The 19057-nt window shown below is 49.2% G+C and overlaps 2 long non-coding RNA genes across 5 annotated transcripts in view; one reads left to right on the plus strand and one right to left on the minus strand.

The window, feature by feature from the left end:
* Positions 1-5147, plus strand: part of LOC137843666 (uncharacterized) — an 82500-nt gene extending 77353 nt beyond the window's left edge. Inside the window, exons 6-7 of one of the 2 annotated variants that reach the window (XR_011089614.1) lie at positions 246-382; positions 927-5147. This is a non-coding gene — a long non-coding RNA (uncharacterized lncRNA). Of the gene's footprint in view, positions 1-245; positions 888-926 lie in introns of those variants that run through there. The other variant, XR_011089613.1, reaches the window with a different exon arrangement.
* Positions 442-18234, minus strand: LOC137843668 (uncharacterized). Of its 3 annotated transcripts, XR_011089621.1 has the most exons (3): positions 17798-18197; positions 806-1017; positions 442-581 (listed from the first exon to the last, which is right to left on the minus strand). It is a non-coding gene; the product is annotated as an uncharacterized lncRNA (long non-coding RNA). The 3 variants fall into 3 exon arrangements; XR_011089620.1 differs by lacking the exons at positions 442-581; positions 806-1017 and adding an exon at positions 17452-17683 and having other exon boundaries at positions 17798-18234; XR_011089619.1 differs by lacking the exons at positions 442-581; positions 806-1017 and adding an exon at positions 17452-17688 and having other exon boundaries at positions 17798-18234.
* Positions 18235-19057: the final 823 nt, after the last annotated feature.

Below are 19057 nucleotides of genomic sequence, written 5' to 3' on the forward strand. Positions count from 1 at the left end.
CCCGGGAGGACGCGGCCGGTAGGGCTGCTCTCACATGCCCGCATCCCGCCGGCTCTGAAGTTATTTTAACTCTCCGAGTTATATTTAACTCGAGCCATAATAGTTTGGCACTTAGAAACCTCTCTGTTTTATTAAGGTAGGCATTTGGATACTTGCAAGTGAAGCTAGTTGGAAAATGGAGCTGCAGAAAATTGCGGAGAAAGTGATTTATTTTCATTAACATTTTTTTTTTTTTTTTTCTCCAGAAAACCAGTTCTCTGCCACCTGGCCATTACCCGATTCATCCAGTACATCTCATCTGCTGGACTGGAAGCTCCTGGAGGCAAAGCCTGCTATTTGCCGTGTGTGGGCACATCACCTGCAGTAATGGGACTATGACTAGGTAAAGGCTTCTAAAAATGCCACCTCAGTGGAACCGTTACAATAATTATAATGATTGTACAGGGTGCCAAATGTCCTTAACATCCAGAGATTTCAGTTCTCGAGCAACATCCATTAAAATTAATCCCTTTGGGAGGCTTTTTCCAAATACTTCTTTGGTGGATTCATGCTGTTTTCATTCTCTCAGGTGGATTTTCGTGCTGGTAAAAATACAATGTAAGGAGTGAACTTAATATAAGGAAAATAAGTATAATAACCTAGTAGCGTTACAAAACGTTGCGATATTCCTGCATCATCCAAGATTTCTGTGTGTAAATAAAGAATTCAGCTTCTTATTGCCCTGTTCCCTGGTGACATCGCCCTCCCACACTCCCACGCCTGTTGCAGCATGGCACTTGTCGAATACCTGAATGGTGATGCTTACCAAAATCTTGTCCGGCTCTTTGTTCCCTCTGATGGACTTGTCAGAAGCCCTCTCGAAAGAAATAAAGCTCCTTAAGAAGCAAGTACAGTCTAAGGCAATGAGTTCTTTGACGTGTTTGCAGGGCATCACGGTGCAGAGCGTGTTCCAGGAGTTAGAGGTGCAGAGGAACCCCCCCGCCCCACTCCATGTCTCCTCTTCTTGCATCTGATCTCCTAGATGCAAAAGGCAAGTGTTTCACATTAATGGGGATTGACATATGGTAGGATTTTTTTTTAAAAAGTAGTTCTTCTCATTCCCTAGGCAGTTTTGATGTGAATATTAATATTAACATAATTTCATGATGATTAGAGAACACAATTAGGGGCTATTAATAATGACACAAATAATGACATTTAAGGCCTCATTTTCATGTGAGTAATACTCTGTCTGGTGGTATTTAAACAGCTCTGTCTAGCACAATTACTGCGGTGCCAAGGTGCAATCGCATAATCGCAGTATCAATCATGCAGCTCCTTGCCAGCTCCTGCCCCCTGCAAAAAGAACTGGCAGTTCAGTGTCTCCCGTCACCTGCAACGAGGCTGGAAGGGACGGGGATGTCAGCGAGCGGAGATGTTGTGGCAGAAGAGTCTGCAGAAACTCTGACAGCACCACAAAGTCAGCAAGCTGCTCCAGCGAGAGGCTGCCTGATGGGAGAGGGTATCACCATCTAACTACATCCATGAGCGTTACCATCAACCTCTGCTCCCCTGAGCACAGTCACAACACCACTGACCTGGCAGCTCGTGTTGTGGCAGGTCACAACTAGAACAGCACAGAGAAGTGACAGGCCAGCACCGTTTGGAGGCTCGGGGGGGCTGGATGGCAGTTTTCCAGTTCCACCCCATCTGGGAAAGCTCCGGGACCTGACTTTTATTCTTGGCCTGCAGGGCATCCTCAGGCAAACCCCTCATCTTCCTGAGCCTTACTTTCCTCAGCCCTGGGGATGAAGAAGGAAAATGTTGCCGTAATATTAGTATAGCAGCGTGCCTGTGACTTGCTGTTATCCTGCTGCCATTCTGACTGCAGCCTCCTATCTGCCTTGCTCTCAAAAGCTCCCATTTCGCTGAGAATTCCCCCAGCAAGCCCTGTGAAATGCCACGAGAATCCCATCTGATCTTCCCCATGATCTCCAGGAGGCTGTCGCCCACACCCCACTGCAAAATCACCCCCTAATGGACTTATTCCAGCTTAACTCCACTGAATTCGGGCATTGAAAACGCCCCATTTCTTTTACAATACGCTCACTGCCAAGACCAGCCCTTGAAAGTGGCCGTGCTGTGCTAATGTGAGTTAATGGAAACCTCTGAATCAATTTTTTGCTCCCTGAAGAAAATCCCCCTGCTTTATGCAGCAAAAGCTGTAATACTGAAAATGGCTTCAGATTTTTGATAGAGAAGAAGGGGGCGGGGAGGAAGGTGTGCTGTCGCTCCACAACGAGGGGTCAAGTGCAGCTTCTCGGGCTGCTGGCTGGTCTCAGGCGGTGCCCCCGGGTGGCACCGTGCTGCCCGTGTCCAGGGGGCTCAGAGGAGGTGTGCCTCCTCTCACCTGGCAGAGGGTGGTGGTTCTGGGGTAGCAACCACCTTCTCAATTACAAACTCCCATGCATCTGAAACCCCAAATGCACAGAGGCAGATGGCAACGCAGGGCTGTTGGGTTTCTTGTCCCTGATGGGACCACGGGCAATGCCAAGCTTGCAGACCATTGCCCCCAGCCATCCCAGGGGATCTCTGCGCTGCACCTGTCTAGGCTGGGGCATCCCTCTTAGACACCGTAATTCATTTTCGATACAGAATGTGAGTGACTAAACAACCCAGGCCCTCCTTCTTCAAGTCCTACCTACCGAAGTCCTCTGATGGTCTCACAGGAGCAGCCAGAAGAAAGTCCTGAAAGATCCTGGTCTTATGCAGTGACCAAAGCTCCACAGGCTGCTTAGGAGCTAAGGCTGCATTTCACTCGGATCCTGATGTGACAGTCAGTGCTACAAGTGTGTGCGTGCAGGAATCCCCCAGGCAGCGGATGCAGAAGTGCGCTCCATTTGTTAGGCATTATGTACACCTATAATTCACACATACAACACGCTGCAATAAACAAAGTATTTTCATTAAATTCTTAAGACAAACAGCTTCAGGCCATCCTGCATTTCAATGCACACACAAACATCTCGGTAAAATTCTGCTCATTCAGACTTAACGTTTAATTTCACAGAGAGCATTTTCATACAATCAGGCACTCAATTTTGCATGCACAGTCTGGTGCCTGCAGTTACTTTGCAAGTGCAAAGGCTCACGTATGGACCTGGGAAGGAGGTACTCAGATTCTGGCAGCCTGATTTACAGGCAGAAATGGGTAGGTTTTGAATGGCCACCAGGAATGGAAACAACTTTGCAGGCAGGGCTCTCAGACCTCTTGCAATTTGCAGGCTAAGATTTCCAGAAATTATCGTGGGTTCGTCCACTCTTAAGGTTCTCAACTGAGACAGATTTCTGGGAGATGTGTTGCTGAGAGTTTTGTGAAAACGCAGTCTGCCTGAGGGCCTCTCCATTTGGACCCTACAAAGACAAGGAGTCCTTTTCCCTTTCCTGCCTGTTTTCAAAAATACCTTGCTGAGGCTGTAGGAGATGGTTCAGAGGTCATGCACCTGTCTCTGGACAGGCTCTGCAGCTGTACTCAGCGCTGGAGAAGAGCACAAGCAGAGTCAGAGGGAACAAAGACCAGAAATCAGGCTGGTGTTTGGGCAAGGCAAGGAGCATTGCTCTTCCCAAGAGAGCACCACACACAGCTGGTGCTTGCGAAGCTGGAAGAAGATCACCCTGAAGAAAAACAACCCCTGTGGGGTTCCTGAGGCTTCCTCTTCAAACCCTGCGACCTCCTGACACCTCCCGACAGTGCAAAGCCAGCCAAGGCCTTGTGTTTCCCCCAGCAAAGGCAGGACTGCTGGTGGGAGGGGGCAAGGCTCGACAATAGGCAGCAAACGCCACCAAGCAAGCTATTAAACTTTAATCAAACAATGCAGAAGGCTACAGAGATAATACTAAAATTTAATGAGCCAGTCTTGTTGGCTTCCCGGAAGAACTGCAGTACAGTAAATGTGTTGCTCCTGAAAGGGGTCTGACTTTCAGATATCATCCACAAACCCTCCCCAGTCTTTGTTCACCAGAAGAAACGACGTGTGAAGTAGTTCATTATGGCTGGTTAAATGAGTTTTTTTTCTCTGCCTCCTCCAGATACCGATTGTTTCTTTTGCTTTCTCATCTCCCTTCAAGTTATTTATTCCAGGATTTTGTCTCCTGCTTTAGAGCACAGAAACTGAAAGGCCTCGCAGTCCAGCATAAATGCAGACCCTCTTTGAGTAACTGGGATGTTAAATTGGTTTAGTCAGCCTGGCTCAACCTGCAGTGATCTTTTCTCTGGGTGCCCCTTAATCCTGCTAAGGGGTTCAGTCCCAGTTTCCTCCCAGCCTCAGCTACCCTACTCCCTGGTGCCCAGAAACGCTTTATGTAGTCCTCGAGCAAGTTCATGCTGGCTTGAACACTGCATTTGCCTCCGATCTCCCCCAAATAGGTTGGGGTTCCTGCAGCCGTGCTGCTGAGTCCAGCGTCCTACTGCTGTGGTTAACCAAGGACCAGCACACAGGTTTTGGATGGGCAGGAAGGAAAACCACAAAACAAAACTGTTTTTTTTTAATTATTATTATTATTATTATTTTATTTTTATTTTTTTTATTTCAGCTCGGAACATGCTCTACCTCCCAGTTTAAGATGCAAGCAGCATAGCATCCAGAACTGCACAGCTGCATGGAGCAATTCAAAAATTGTCTTGTTGGACTACAATGTGCCAATTTTTCAAATTTACAGCCATTTTCAGTATTACAGCTTGTGGCACTAAAGCCAGGAGGATTTTCTTCAGGGAGCAAGAATTGATTCGGAGGTTACCATTACTGCATGCTACCGCAGCATGGCCTCTCCTGGAGCTGCTGTAGGGCGGGAGGCTTTTAAACACTGGAAGGGGGAGGCTTCGGTGACCAGATTGCACAGACCTCAGGGCAGAGAGATGATGCTCGGATACTGCAGGAAACGGGAGGGCAAAACAGCCAGTCCGAGCACCCCGTCTAGACTGAGCAGGGTTGGCAGCGTTTCCCACACCGTTTTAATATGCCTAGTTGAACTCAAGGCTTAGGAAAGTAAATTAGTCCTTGGGCTGGAGCCAGGTCCGTGGTACTCTTGTGCTCTGCTTGCAGCTCACAGAAACGCAGTTCATTTGGGGACTGATTGCAGTGATGCTTCGGGGTAATATGTAAGGGGGTGACAGGCAGGTGGGGCCCCACGAGGACATATGCAGTGACTGGGCTTCAGAGTGGGTTTGGCCATGGGAGTTTTGGCTGCAACTCCATCCTCTGTTTATTTATATGATAGGAAAATACTATTCATTACTCTGCTAAGGCGGGCTTTCCCAAAAATCCCCTTCAAAAGCATTTCTGGGCAGTACCTGGCCCAGCTCAGGGCTGCTGTCATGATGAGCAGCACCCACCACAGCCAGCAGCTCCGTCTGGCAGGACGAAGCACCGTGGCAGCGCCTTTCACTGCTGGGCCATGAAACCATTTCTGCTGCTGTGGGCTTTCCTCTATTCCCCTCCCCAGCTTCCCATTACCTTGCCTTTATTATTATTTAACAAATATTTATTATTATTTGCATTTCATTATTACTCCTGGTGAGACCAGCTCTGCTCTTGCTGTGCAGCAGCTCCCTGGGGGGCTGCAGGGCAGTGCTGGGGGCAGGTGGGGCAGGGCAGGCTGATGATGGTCACCCCAAGGGCTTGCAGCTGTGTGCCACTGGGGAGGGCATATAGTGGGGTGGGGGTTGCTGCCCTAGGGGTGCTGCGGTGAAGCCATGGTGAGTGGGGGGCTCTGAGGGCATTCAATGGCCCCACCTGCCTGGGGAGCTGCTGGGCTGGGAGGGGGAGCTTGTACTGCTAAGTGCTGACAGGACGTCGCTGTCAACACGATGTTCCGCCTTGATGAACCTTCATATATAAAGATATTTAATGAATTAGTTAATTAATGACTGGAGTTTGATTGATGGATCATACGGAGTTCTCAGCAGGGTGAGCCTGACCCTGGGATATTGCTGCTGTTGCTTAAATGCATCCCCTCGCTGGTCCGAAGCACTCCGTGTTCTGGTAATTTGCATGCATTAAGTGTAGCTCCTTAATAGGATGTAATGTTAGTGAAAAGCCAAAAGCATAGCAGCTGTAACTTAAAAGACAGCCCCATTACTGCAAGCCTTATAATTAGGGTAAGAGGGAGACTTGTGCTGCCATATGTTAAACTCTTTTGAGGTTAATAGCTCTGTAAGATTTTGCAATTTAAAAAAATTAGTCTTGAGGAATGATGACAAGGCTCGTCAATGAGACTGTTCAAATGGGGGGCCAGGGATGCTCTGCCCTGCTCCAGCCTCATCACACAACTTGCCAGGCTCTGGAGACGGAGATGCTTGCAGGCATCCTGTGCCCTGGGTCACTGCTGTCCTGCCCTCCTCTCCCCCAGCCCTTCTGTAGAAATCTTTATTTCTGTCCTCTGTTCCCCTTGCCTGCTATCTGCGCCTCCCCAGCTGCGCCCCGGAGGTGGTCATGGCTTTGTTTTACCAGCTGTGGACAGCGTGTGTTAGCAGCCCTTCTCTAGCCTTGCTGCTTTTTTTGCAGCCAACTTGTTTAAATTAGAAGCAACAGCTGATGCCTCTGGGTCCCTGGTCTAGTGTTCAGCTGGTATGCTGGGGCGGGTAAAAATAGCCCTTCTGCAGGACTTGTTCATTAAAGTCCTTGTCCTGTGTAATCTCTGGCAAGTGCCCTCTGCTTCAGGTAGCAGCACCCTCAGCGAACGAGGGCTCTGCGAGGCTGGGCTGGGTCAGGGCTCTGTGTCGGGGGGAGCCCACTCGTGGCGCTCTGTGTTTTCCCCAGCCAAGGGGGGAGTCTCGTCTTGGTGGGGGCTGAGAATCGCAGCTCTTGTGTTTTCCTCCATGGATGCTCTTCGTCCTTTCCTGTGTCATGTGGGCAGATTATTCTACCTTAGTAGCTGCAATTTCCTCATCCATAAAACTGAGACTAAAAATGTGCTTGTTAAGGGCATCACAGGGCCGCCTGTATCTACAAGGGCTTTGAAGTCCTCTTGTTAAAAGGACCGTGGAAGTGCAAGGCATTTATTATTATTATTACGTGAGATGGGTGGCTATCAGGCAGCCGCCAAGCTCCGAGGTCTGTTATGTCCGCGGTGGGCTGGGTGCCAGGACCCTCGCAGCACTCCTGATGCTCGTGCAGTTGGTGCTGGCAGCTGCTGCTGGTTGCCCAGGTGAGGAATTCTTTGGGCACTAGCTTGTTTACTCCTGTTGCTAAATGACTGGTAAATAGTACTTATAAATAGTCAAGAGGAAAAAGATGGGACTACTTGTTTTGGGAAGGTTACACGTGAAGGTTTGTTGCAGAGGCCATGGCAGGGCTGTGCTGCTTCGGCTGTGTACGGGTGCAAATGGGCCCATGCGGTAGAAGGTGAAGGATGGATGGTGGTGCTGGGATCAAGTCAGGCAGGCTTGCTAAATATTAATGTTCTCAGCTACAACTGTGGAAGGCTTTAAGGCCATCCTGGAATCATTTTAATAGTTTCCTTCCTCCCTCCCTATTAAAGTGTTTAATTGCTTTTTTATTTAAATGCATCAAGATTTCCTGATACGGTAGTCCTTTTGGCACACTTGTCCTCTTCAGAGGGGCTGGAGAAACTGAAAAAAATATCATTGAAACTTCAGGTTATTGGGTGCAAGGCAGTTACGGATTTCTGCTTGGGAGATATGCCTTTGGGGGACTCCTAGGTGGTCTGACATCTTGGGCAGGGTTGTTTCAGTGTTGCGTGGTACTTGGCATGACAGAGCCCAGGTCTGTTGTGTTTAGTGGCACCTATCTAGCTGATAAGCATAGTACTTGGCAGCCTACCCTCAGGAACAGCCTGCAAGCTGCCTTTTTCCCTTACCCATCGTGTGCTTCAATGTCAAAGGCAAAATCACCATCTTTGGATCAATAGCAAAGCCATTAAAGTGTGTCTTCCATTTCTGTGTGTGATGCTGCTGTGTTCATCACTCCATTGGCAACTGTTTTATAACAAGTTCATTTCTTCTTGTAGTGGGAAATACTTCACTGTCCTGTCCTTGTTTCTGCAGGTCGACCATGAGATGGTTGATCCCTTAGCAGAGACGAGTGGTTAGAGAGGTTTTTGGAGTGGAGTAGCTACATGGCTGCAAGTTTCCAGCAGAGAGGAGGAGCTGCCAGCCTACAGCTTGCTCACGCTTCAAAACAGAGCTGCAGACCTGGGGCAGCAGCAGTGCAAGAGCATGAATAACTTGCTTAGACTCCTTTTGCTCAAAGGGACTTACACATTTGCAAGCATATTCTAAAGCATGACTCTCCTACATAGGAGCATGAAAAGCCCTTCACTGCCCTCTTTCACATTCCTCTGAGAAAATCTGCCCAGGCTATCATGCTTACAGGGAGCAAGCTGGATTGGCAGGTTTGAGGTCTGGTACAGCCTATGGATCACCTCACTACCCATTTTATTCCTTGTTCAGCATCTGTAACTTGCTAATGCACAGAGCGTGTGCAGTGTCTGGACGTTGCCTGATGTATCACGATATGCTCAATGTATTTTCTTGGTGCTGGAACACCCTCAGCACCATACTGAGAACCGTGACTGGTCACCTGTAACTGTAAATCTTATTTGTGCCATCCTTTAATTGTCTATATTGAGCAGGCACGCCAGGATGTTTTGGTCCTGCACTTCCCTTGGCTCTGTTTGCTGGGAACAAAGCTTAACCCACCAGCTCATCTGGGTTTGCATCTACTTGGTCCCTAAGTAGCATTTTGCAAGTTAGGTGGAGCTGACTTGCAACAGGTTTGCTGAAATCTGCCAGCTAGTATGTCCTCAAGCTCCAACAGGTGGTGCAGCTGGCAGAGTCATGCTGGCATGGGGTGGCATCCTCCCTGTGGCTATCCTGCCTCTGCCAGCACTTCTCTGCATGCAGCTTATCTCCCCGCACGCAGCACCCGGTGCAGAAATCCTGCCCTCCCGGGTGGTGGGACCTGAGCTGGGGGTACCGAGCTGCCAGCACCCTCCCCAGCGCTCCGCGATGCTCAGCATCCTGTTCCAGCAGCTTCTTCCATGTTTGAGGAGAATGATATCTTAGTTGTCTGAAGAGACCCTACTTTGTAATCATTTCTGCTGGGCCTGGAGTTTGGGCCTTGTTTCCAGCGAGTAGGAAAAATCAATAATGCTTAAATTATTCAATTAAAAGCACCGGCTGCCAGTTCCTCCTCTGCGATGCGGCCGTCTCCTGCAGGCAGGAGCGCCTGCTGCCTACGTGCTGCTGGTACCGCGGCCCCTTCCATGCTGTGGGGGCCCCAGCAGCCCGTCTGGTGGGGAGCTGCTTGCTGAGGCAGCATCCAGCAGCCCGTGAACGCCTTCTTGACCTGCCTGAGGTCTAGTTTGGGCTCCGAGAGGTTTTCTACAATGGCAGAGATTTGGTCTGGCTGCAAACTTCTGGAGGGAGAGGTGTGTGTTGAAGAACTGTTCAGTGGTGCCTCATCCTGCTCTGAAGAGGTTTGTAAGGGTTTTGTGAGGTCTGTCCTTCCAATAAACCCCATCAGAGGTATCAGAACCAGGGTACCCACCCTGCTGGTGGTGCAGCTCCTGGGCATGGGCTGCATCCCTGCTGCTCTTGGCCCTGCAGCCAGCACAGAGAGAGGCTGGCTGGTGGGTGACGAGTAAGGACAGTGAGCAAAAAAGAAATCAATCTCCTGGCACTGGTTAAATAATGACTGTGTTGTCCGGACAGCCAAGAAATACCCTTTGGATAGCGTGACAGAAAACCTTATGGATGCTGTCAAACATGCCCGTAGTTCCTACGGGCACATCGTTGATCTAGTTCCCTCTGTGAGGTGAGACAAATGACCTCTTTGGCTAGAGCAGGTCTGGTAGCCTCCATCCCTGCCCTGGTGGTGGCGGGTACTGGAGGAACTGGGATTTGCAGGGCTGCTGCTGGCAGGTCGGGATAACCAGGCCCTGGCAGGCTGCAACAGCACAGCCCTGAGCTGGTGGTGCTGGGTTGGGTGCTGCAATGCCCCCTGTCCCATCTCCTGGCACCTGTGCTGGGCCCCCTGGCCCCTTCTGTGCTCCTCCCCAAAAACAGGGGGTAGTGGCACTGGGTTATGCTCCTTGGAGTGGTCCGGGTGTCCCCTCCTGTGTGCCACGGGCAGGGAGGGTGGCCAGGCCAGGCAGGCTTTCTCCTAGCACTGATACTGTCTGCTTGCTATTATTCCTCGCCCCTCCAACTGGCATTACCCTGCCTATGCTGAATGCTGATGAGGTGTAAATACTGCTCTGATGTCAAACTTCAGCTAAATTGCCTCAGATACAGTATGCTGAGCAGCACTTTAGCTCGCAGCTCGCCACGCAAGCTGGGGAAGGGGGGTGTTGAATAATGCTTTTACTATTTTATACCTCCTTCCTCCAGAAGACTTCCAAGCCCTTCGCAAATATTAGCCAAGAAGGCAGGTGAGGATTAGTGTTCCTGCTTCACAGATATATAAAGCAGAAAGCTGTGCAGGAATGGCAGGATCTGCACAAGGCTGTGCAGTCGGTGGGTGTTGGACAAGGACCTGAGGCTCTGCCAGGGCCACCAGGCCCTGCTCCACCTTGGGGTGCTCAGAGCCACCCCCAGCTTGACCCCCACGAGCCCCTTTTCTGCTGGCCTCATGATAACTTGTGTGTCCCTGGCTCTGTCAGGAGCTGAGCTTTCTCTCAGCTCTGCCTGCTAGCCTCGGTTAGGATTTTTGGAATGAGAGTTCCTTGGCATTTGTCCTGTAAGCAGCGATTAGGAGCTGCCACTCCTCGCTGCTTTCAGGTGTCCTGGAGGACAGAAGTGTCGGAGCAATTAACTCTCAGGCAAGCCCAGTGTCCTAGATACCTCCTGCTCGTGGTATAAAACACTGCGACTGAGAATCCTAAACACAGAGAAACCTGTCATGTTTTTTTCCCCATGGTTTTGTTTCACTCTTTAAATTATTTAATTGATTAGCCCTTCTTTTTATATATCCATGTTAAGCTGGTTTCCACAGTAACAACCAAAACTGGAACCCAAAGCTTGGAGTCATATTTGAGTAAATAATGCCAAAAACAGTCTTTGAATATTTAATCAAATTCACTGTCATGCCCCTTTTATCTTTATTTCCTGTGAATCTCCCACAAACAGATTTAATGGAAACACAAAAACAGTAGAGGACATCCTTGAGGTGAGACAGAGCTGGGTGCAGACCCAACCCTCCAGCCTTAGGTCTGCTGACAAAATTGTTCTTGGGCAGAACAACTCCTCTGCGCCCTGTAAAGTACATGTCTGTAAATGCATCCTGCTGTGATGCCTTTGTGCAGCAACACCAGGCTGTTGACTCATGTTCAATTTGTGACCTGCTGTAACCCCGAGCTTTCTGCAGTCCTGGTTTTCCAGCAGTACCTTACAAGTTAATTACATTCCCTGGACTTTTCGATCACGCTCCCAGTTTATCAGAATCACAATTGATCCTTAGCTTATCCTCCAATGTGCTGCCAGCCCTAGTGTGGTGTCATCTGCAAGTCTAATAATTCTTTCTATTCCATCATTTAGGTCATGAATGAAAATACAGAGTAGTGCTTGACCTCGGACCCCAGCAGTGTCCCTGGCAGATACATCCTTCTGTTTTGACAGCAGACCATTTATAATACTCTTTGCATACAGTAATTTATCCCCTGATATAAATGCATTCTCTGGTAACAGTTTGAATTATGTGTTTTTGCACCTCCAAAAAGTCATTCCTCCCGGAACAGTCCTGTGAAGTCAACTCTGCAAAGCAATGGGCAGCTCCAGAAGACCGGTCTTAGGCACTAGTTGCAGTTGCTAAATCCAAAAGGATTCCTCTCCGCTAAATCCTCCATAGTAGGAAAAAGGAGGACAGCAAGACCTGTAGCTTTGGAGCGGGAAACAATAAATTGTGTCCCAAATCTACCTTTCCATGCACAAATCGGTGCATGGTATTGCAGATTCAGAATAAAGAATGTGGAATTTATTTGTTTGCCTGGTGCTGAGCTTAGAAGATGCTTGTAGGCACAGTAAGTGCTTGTAGCACTTTGTAAAAATCTGGCCCTATGCTCTCCAAAGTAAACGCTGTTAGTCCCAGCATCTGGCCTTGTAGATATGAATCATAGCCAGGTAAGAAAGTATGGTTTGTTCTGCCCCCCAGATTTGAAAGAATTGCAGGGATTTATTTTTTTAGAGAACCTTACATCAGCTTTTCTTAAACAGACTTTTGAGGGGGAAGAGATCTGGGGAAGCGGAAGAATTTCAACCAGCAGCGTGTGTTCTTATTTCAAGTCAGACGCAGAGGTGAATGGGGAGGCTGTTACAATAATGCCATGTTACAAGTCAGCAGTACAGGCTGTCCGGGGGCAGGGTTTTAGCCTCTCTTATCCCTGATGCTGCTGCACGGAGCAAGAGGTTTAACATTGACAATATTGTCAACCTGCAGTAATTATCTTGGTTAACCTCTAGGCAGATCAATTATCCTTTCTGACAAGGAATATAATATTAATACCCAGTTGTGTTGGTTTACTTACAATAGCTCTTTGGTACTTTTCCATAGTATCACAACACGTCTTAATCAGATGGTGAGTGGGCTTAATTAGCCGAAGTATAGGTTTTATTTTTGATTTCTATGACTACTTAATCTAATGGAAACACATTATCTGCTCTGAGGTCTGCAGTTTTCCATTTGTAATTATTGCTGCTCTTAATTGATGGTGCATCAGGGGTTGTGGCTGCAATATGGAAGTTGAAATATGTCGCCTTTCTTGAGTACAGCTTCTAATATGTTACTGCTGAAAGGTCTGTGCCCTTATATGCTTGAGCAGATGGACTCCCGTTTTTTACTTGTGGGATACCTGGCTTCTGTCAAAGGAAGGAGGAAATTCTTTGGAACTATGGAATACTGAGCGTCTGCTGTGCAGAAGCTATGCGTTTGTAAAGTTTATCGTGCCATTTCATGGTGGAACTCAGATGATTACAATGCCTGTATATAGTATCTGGAAGCTGTTCAGGTAATGGAAGCAAAACAGCTTATAAATTTCCAAAACGAGGCCTGGCATTTATGACTAAAACCTCACATTTCAGGACATGCAGATGGTTAGGAAAGAACAGCTTGGAAGGATGGGCTAATATAAAATTATTAATTGTAACATTTTTTTTGCACCTTTTTTCAAACAAGGGTTCCTGTTGAAATAGGCGGCAGCTCTGGTTTGATGCAGCTGCTGTGAAGGGCTGCCTAGCCTGAGGGCAGTCATGCTACCTCTGTGTTACCATGCTGCACTAGTATTTTGTACACTCTTGGTGGCTGGAGTTTGCAAGGCTAAGTGGCTTAGCCTCTTCTGTCTTCCCTGGAGAGAAGAAATGGAGCTGCTTTGTCTGCAGGGCTGGCATGGCCCCTTACCAGAGGGCCACCGACGTGCAGTTACGTGCAGCACTGTTGGAGATTTACCTGAAAGGATGGATGTGTAAAGGTGTATTTTGCAGCTCCAGCATCTTCATGAGTCTCGGGTGTTGCCTTTTCCAGCTTCTGCCAGCAGAGGGAATATATGCAAATGTGCCAAATACTCTTTCTCCTCTATTTGTTGCCATTAAAAGGACACAGCTTGGCTCCAGAGCAGGCAACTGGGCAGGCAGGTATTCAGAACCAGGTGCTGCCTCTTGGGCCACGTCAGCCCATGCTCAGGACCCTAGCGAGAGCTTTCCCATGTGCTCAGCAGCCGGTGCGCTGGGGGGAGGTTTGTTTTACAAAATATTTGCACCGATTCCTTTGTGCCCGACCTGCTTCAGTGACAAGGAGAAGCTGAAGACTCTTCCCCAGCCTCTTACAGGGTGACTGATCAGATAATGTTCTGTAAGCAAATGCACAAATAACATGAATTGGGGTTGGCACTGAGCAGTGAGGTGTAAAAAAAGCAATTTGAGGTGTTCTAAGAAAATGCCAGAGCCTCTAAGATGTGATTGCCTGTCGGGAAGCCATGCCCGGAGTGCCGAGCTGCTGCGCCACTGGGAGCACTGCCAGTGAGGCACTGGGGAGAGCAGAAGGGGTCGTGTGGGTGGGATGAGGTTGGGCTCCCCATGCAACCCTCAGCTGATCACATAGTCTCCCTTGGCTGCAGCACCTCAGCTCTAAGAATTGGTTGCTTTATGCTCTAGTGTTCAGGGCAGAGCTGCCCATGTGCAGCACCGAGCATGGTGGTGCGAGAGCAGGGAGCTGACAGCTGGAATGGGATGAGAGTTGTTTCCCCCTCCCTTGTGGAGGGTGAATAAGCAGAGCGTTCAGCACAGCCAGGATCATTTGCTGCTTTCCAGAGACAAGTGCACCTCTTTGCTGAACGCAGATTCCTCTGCACGTGGTGCTGTGTGTGTGCACAGCTTTGATTCTGGGACATGTCCCTTATCCATGCCCACTCCGGCCCCCATTTCTGAAGTTGAATCTGCCTGCAGGCTTCTTCCCTGGGAACAACCTAGTGAGCTGCACAGGAGGATTCATCCTTCCAAGCTTCTGCCATGATTCAATTCCTCGTGCTCCAGCACAAGCCATTCCCACAGCAGCTTCCCTGGGTGCCGGGTGCCCCCGCTATGCCTGGTCCCTGTCCCGTGGGGCCGCTCTCCCTGCGCCCTCTGCTCCAGCCAAGCCCCTGCTGCTGCGGGTGCTGCTCTCCAATCGCTTCTGTGCCAGCCTGTCTGGAGAGAAGCAGATGATATCCGAGATGGCAGCCTTGCATTTCTGCTCCATTTCCCTCCAGCCTCTGCCGCCTCCCTCCCCTTTTGTAACATTCATTAGCCAGGAGAGGCGAGGCTGAAGCAGCACACGGAGGTGGTGTGCAGCCCCTGAGTAACCTCGCTGCTGAGCACCGTGCCTTTGTGCCCCCCCATCTCCTCTCGGTGGAGTAATAAGACCTCACCTCTGTGCCCCAGCCACCCTGTGTAATACTGGTGTTCCTCGTTAGCGCTGCACAACCAACATCTGTCTCTTTTATGGTGTCTGTTTACCTTGGGAAACTTCTGGGGGAAGCTCTTTATTGTTAGAAATAAAAGGCAGGTTATAAGAGAGCTGGGAATTCCATGAATTCATATTATTTAGAAATCACTGGAGTTTCACCTTTAATGGATGAGCAGCTTGTGGACATCTGAGTGGCATTAGGTAGCCAGCCTGGCTACCTGGGGGAGCGGGAGGGAGCCTGTCAGGTGCCGAGAGCTGGGACACTCCAGGAGCCTCCCTGCTCTGCTGACATGAGCAGAAATCCAGCAGGATCCCACAAGTTTACTCATTGCTGGGTTAGACCACTGCTTTCCACGTCACTTCTGGAAAGCCAGCATGCAGCTGTATGTGGAGGACAGGGCTGCCCCTCACTAGACCTCGCATACCTGTTTCACTGCAGAGCTCGCGTCTGAGCTTCTCTTTTCTCTGCCTGCTGTTCCCTGCCTGGCAGAAGAAAAGGGACTTCAATGCAAGGGGCTGTGAAGGAGGTCAGAGCCGTGGGCTGCGAGCTTTCTGGCCATCACAGAGAAAGGAGGGGGGCAGGATGGATGGCTGTGTGGGGTCGTGGAAAGTGGGAACTGGCTGCAGGGTGAGGTGCAGGGCAGAGGGAAGCAATCCCTGTACCTGAGTGAAGGGTCACGCTCGGGATGGCAGGAGGGGAACCTGTTTCGGATATCCCTGCTGTTTGCAGCTGGTGTGCCCGGTTGGTGCGGCTCTGCCGGCTGGATCTGCTGCGTTTGGTAGGTGGCCGTTTGATGTGGTGGCCCTTCTTGGTGCAAAACCAAAGGTGCTGGTGAGGCTTGAGATGAGCAGCTGGAAAGCTGCCTTCCTCTCCTGAACGCTCCTGGTGCTTTCTTAGCATGTCTTCGCTGCTGCTTGAACATAATGCCAGGACAGGAGCTAAAATACTCTTTCAGATAAGGATGTGAGGGTGTTATCTGGAAGCCTGCAGATACTGTATGTCAGGGGAAAGGTCACTGAAAAGAGGGAGGTGGTGGAGATGGAGATTAGGTGATTTGGAGATGGCTTGAGGGATTTACTGGAGAGACAGAGCTCCTGTGGAGCATGAATGGGCAATAGCACCTCTGATGGATTATAGGGCACCTTGTTCAGAGGCTTTCCATGCTGCTGCAGACACCAGCAGGGAAGAGACGGGGAAATCTTGCATTGAAAGGAAGCTGCAGAGCTCCAGATAGTTACATCCCTTGTTATTTCTCTACCTGCCCAGACAGCGCGTTATCATCCCGGCAGAGCTGAGGCAGCAACTTGCAGCAGGGGCCGAGCCTGCCCCGAGCTCGTGGTGGAGAATCGGTTCGGCAGCAGCACGGCTACCTGAGGAGCGAGATGGGTGGGGACAGGATGGCTTTTCTGTGTCTGAGCCTCCCATGGCACGGGCTGTGCTGGGAAATTCATGTTGGTGTCCCCCTGGGAGCCACCCCTCCTCTGTGCCTCGCTGTGTTCATCTCCAAACAGCTTACTCTGGTGTGGAGGTGTTTCTGCGAGCTTGTTCCAGGCTCTAGGACGAATGTGCTGTCTCTGACCTCCTCTAGCTGCTTCTGCCTTTTGGATCTGCCCTTTCATATCCCATTTCAAACCTACTTTTAGTAAAAGCACAGTTTACCGTCTTGATTATGTTACACAGGGGCTTTTCTTTGCCCCTTTATTGCTACAGAAAATAAACGGCGAGCTGATACTGCTGTGCAATTGCTGTCAAGGATGTGAACCTCGGGTAATCAGCCACGAGATCACATCTTATCAGCTGGAGCTGAGCAGCGAGACCCCTGCACCACGGCTAGGCCAACGGTATCAGACTTCAGCCCCTATTGTTAAGGACACAGAAACTAAGAACAGGGATTTGCCGCTCTGGCAAGGCTCACGTCTTGGCCGGGAGGATCTTCCCCAAACTTTCTCCTGGCTGCGTTCCTAGACTGGCTTTTCTCCTCAGTTGTGTTTGTTTTAGATGGGTGTTGGGCTTTGTAATCGGTGTTTAGTAAATATCCTCCAGCCCTCACTGCAGCCTGGCAGCGATGTTCCCAACTCAAGGCAGGCGCCCCCTGCCCAGCCGCTGCTGCTCTGGACCCTGTAGCCACATCCTGCCACCAGCACCCCTCTGCCCATGAGAGGTGTGCGGGTCCCGAAGAGCGTTTCGATCAGGGCCAGCCCCAGGCTACAAGGACATTTCTCATTCCCCTGTGTTCCAACGAGCCTGGATGCTCCGATAGCTGTGTGAGCACACGGTCCCTTCTGTAGTCCTGCTAAGCCTTTGTCCTTATTTCCTGTGACAGTAAGCTCCCCAACTTCATTACAGGGTGGAAAACAATTTCTTTTTATCAGCTTGGGCTTTCCTACTGCCTAGCTTCATTGAAAACCCCAGTTTTCATATCTTATGAGCTGGTGGTGAAGTACCAATCTGCCTCTTCTGGATCATCCATTTTCTTTTTATTGTCTCCTCTTATCAGTTGCCACTCCAAAGGCAGAGTTTATTTTTTTTTTTTTCTTAAACCTCTCTTCATCTCCGAGTTTCCCAGGAGCTCTTCCCCTCTCCTCTGAACACCACCTGCTCCTTTGGTCTCTGTTTTGTGCTGGGAGGTCAGACCGGGCGCAGTACCGCGGGTGGGATTCCAGCAGCATCCCCTGCCAGAGCTTTGCTGCCCTTCACTGCTGAGCAAGAGCTTTCAGCGAGCTGTCTGCAAGGCTGGCAGGCCCTTGAGCTGAGCTGACAGGATTAATTTAAAATCCCATATGGCGGAAGAGTTGACTCTTCCCTCCCAGATCGCTCCCTGCATGGGTAGCGATCCCCAGCTGGTGTCTTGTTGCCATTTTACCTGGGTTTCCTCTGATCTCTGAAGCTCTTTGGTCTTCCCCGAAGCTGGCAAACCACAGCAGCTGTCTTGTCCATGTGGTGGTGTGATTCTCACCTCTTTCTTGGATAATAAAGCACATCAAAGTCTGGAAGAGGACACCCAGAGTGCAGGGGGGTTCCCAAAGTATGGGGCAGCCTCCCCATGACCTGGGGAGTGGCAGTGCCAGCAGGGGGGCAGCAGCCTCCAGTGTTTGGGGGGGCAAACCTGGGGCTGTTGGAGCTGGGCAGCTTTGCCTTAAAGCAAGGGAGCTGAGACCTGGATTCTGCTCGCAAGTTTAGCTTGATTAAATATAACTTTGGGCAAGTGAATTTATCTTTATGTATTTGTTCCTTCTGCAGCTCCCAGCGTCGAGGTTCTGTTGGTTAATGTTTATCAAAGTCTTTTGAAATGTGGCTGTTGGCGTGTGGGTCCAACAAAGAAGCAACAGTGAACAATAAAAGAATATTTTCCAAAATAGAGTGTAGTAAAAGCAACTGAGATAAGGTCTGCTCTCATTAATTTAAAAAATGATATTTTTCTTTCTTCTTTCAATAAAAACTGTCTGCGTGATAAACTGACATCTTAAACAATTGTTTAAGCAGCACAGGTTTAAATATATACTTCCTGCATATGCTGCTGATGAGTCACTAGTCAAAGTTATTTATCAGATGTGATCATTCTGTACTAGACAGTGTAAGACTGAGCTCTTTTCTTCCCACAGCTACACAGTTACTGCGAACAATGAGGGCGCTAAAGTTTTGCCCGTGATTAAATGATTTTGAGTCAATTCTAACATCTTTTGGGAATTTGGAGAGTTCCAGAGATGGTACTGAGAATGCAGTATTTTCTGTAGTCTGAAGGAATGAGCAAAGCTTAAGCCATTCACAAGAATTGCCTTTAGAAATGCATTTTGGGAATCTCAGACGCTTGGAGCTCTGCTGTCAGTTTCCGAACGCTTACAATCCTGTTCCTTTTGATTGCAAATACACAAACACTCCTCAGCTAATGTAAGAGTAACTCGCTATGCAGAGAAAAGAACAAACAGACTATACAAAAGGCTGACAATATGTGCAGTGAGAAAACGGATTTAATAAATGTATATAGACGTGCGCACACCCGATGAGCTTTTATTTGTGTCAACATCAGATGGTAAGTAACAAGGATAAACAATTTAAGGAAGGTGGTTCGTGAGATATCTACCAAAAATTAGTGCTGAAGCATTTCACTGAGTCGTTTTAGAGT

This window comes from Anas acuta, chromosome 23 (assembly GCF_963932015.1).
Source record: "Anas acuta chromosome 23, bAnaAcu1.1, whole genome shotgun sequence".
In the NCBI taxonomy this organism is placed as follows: Eukaryota; Metazoa; Chordata; class Aves; order Anseriformes; family Anatidae; genus Anas; species Anas acuta.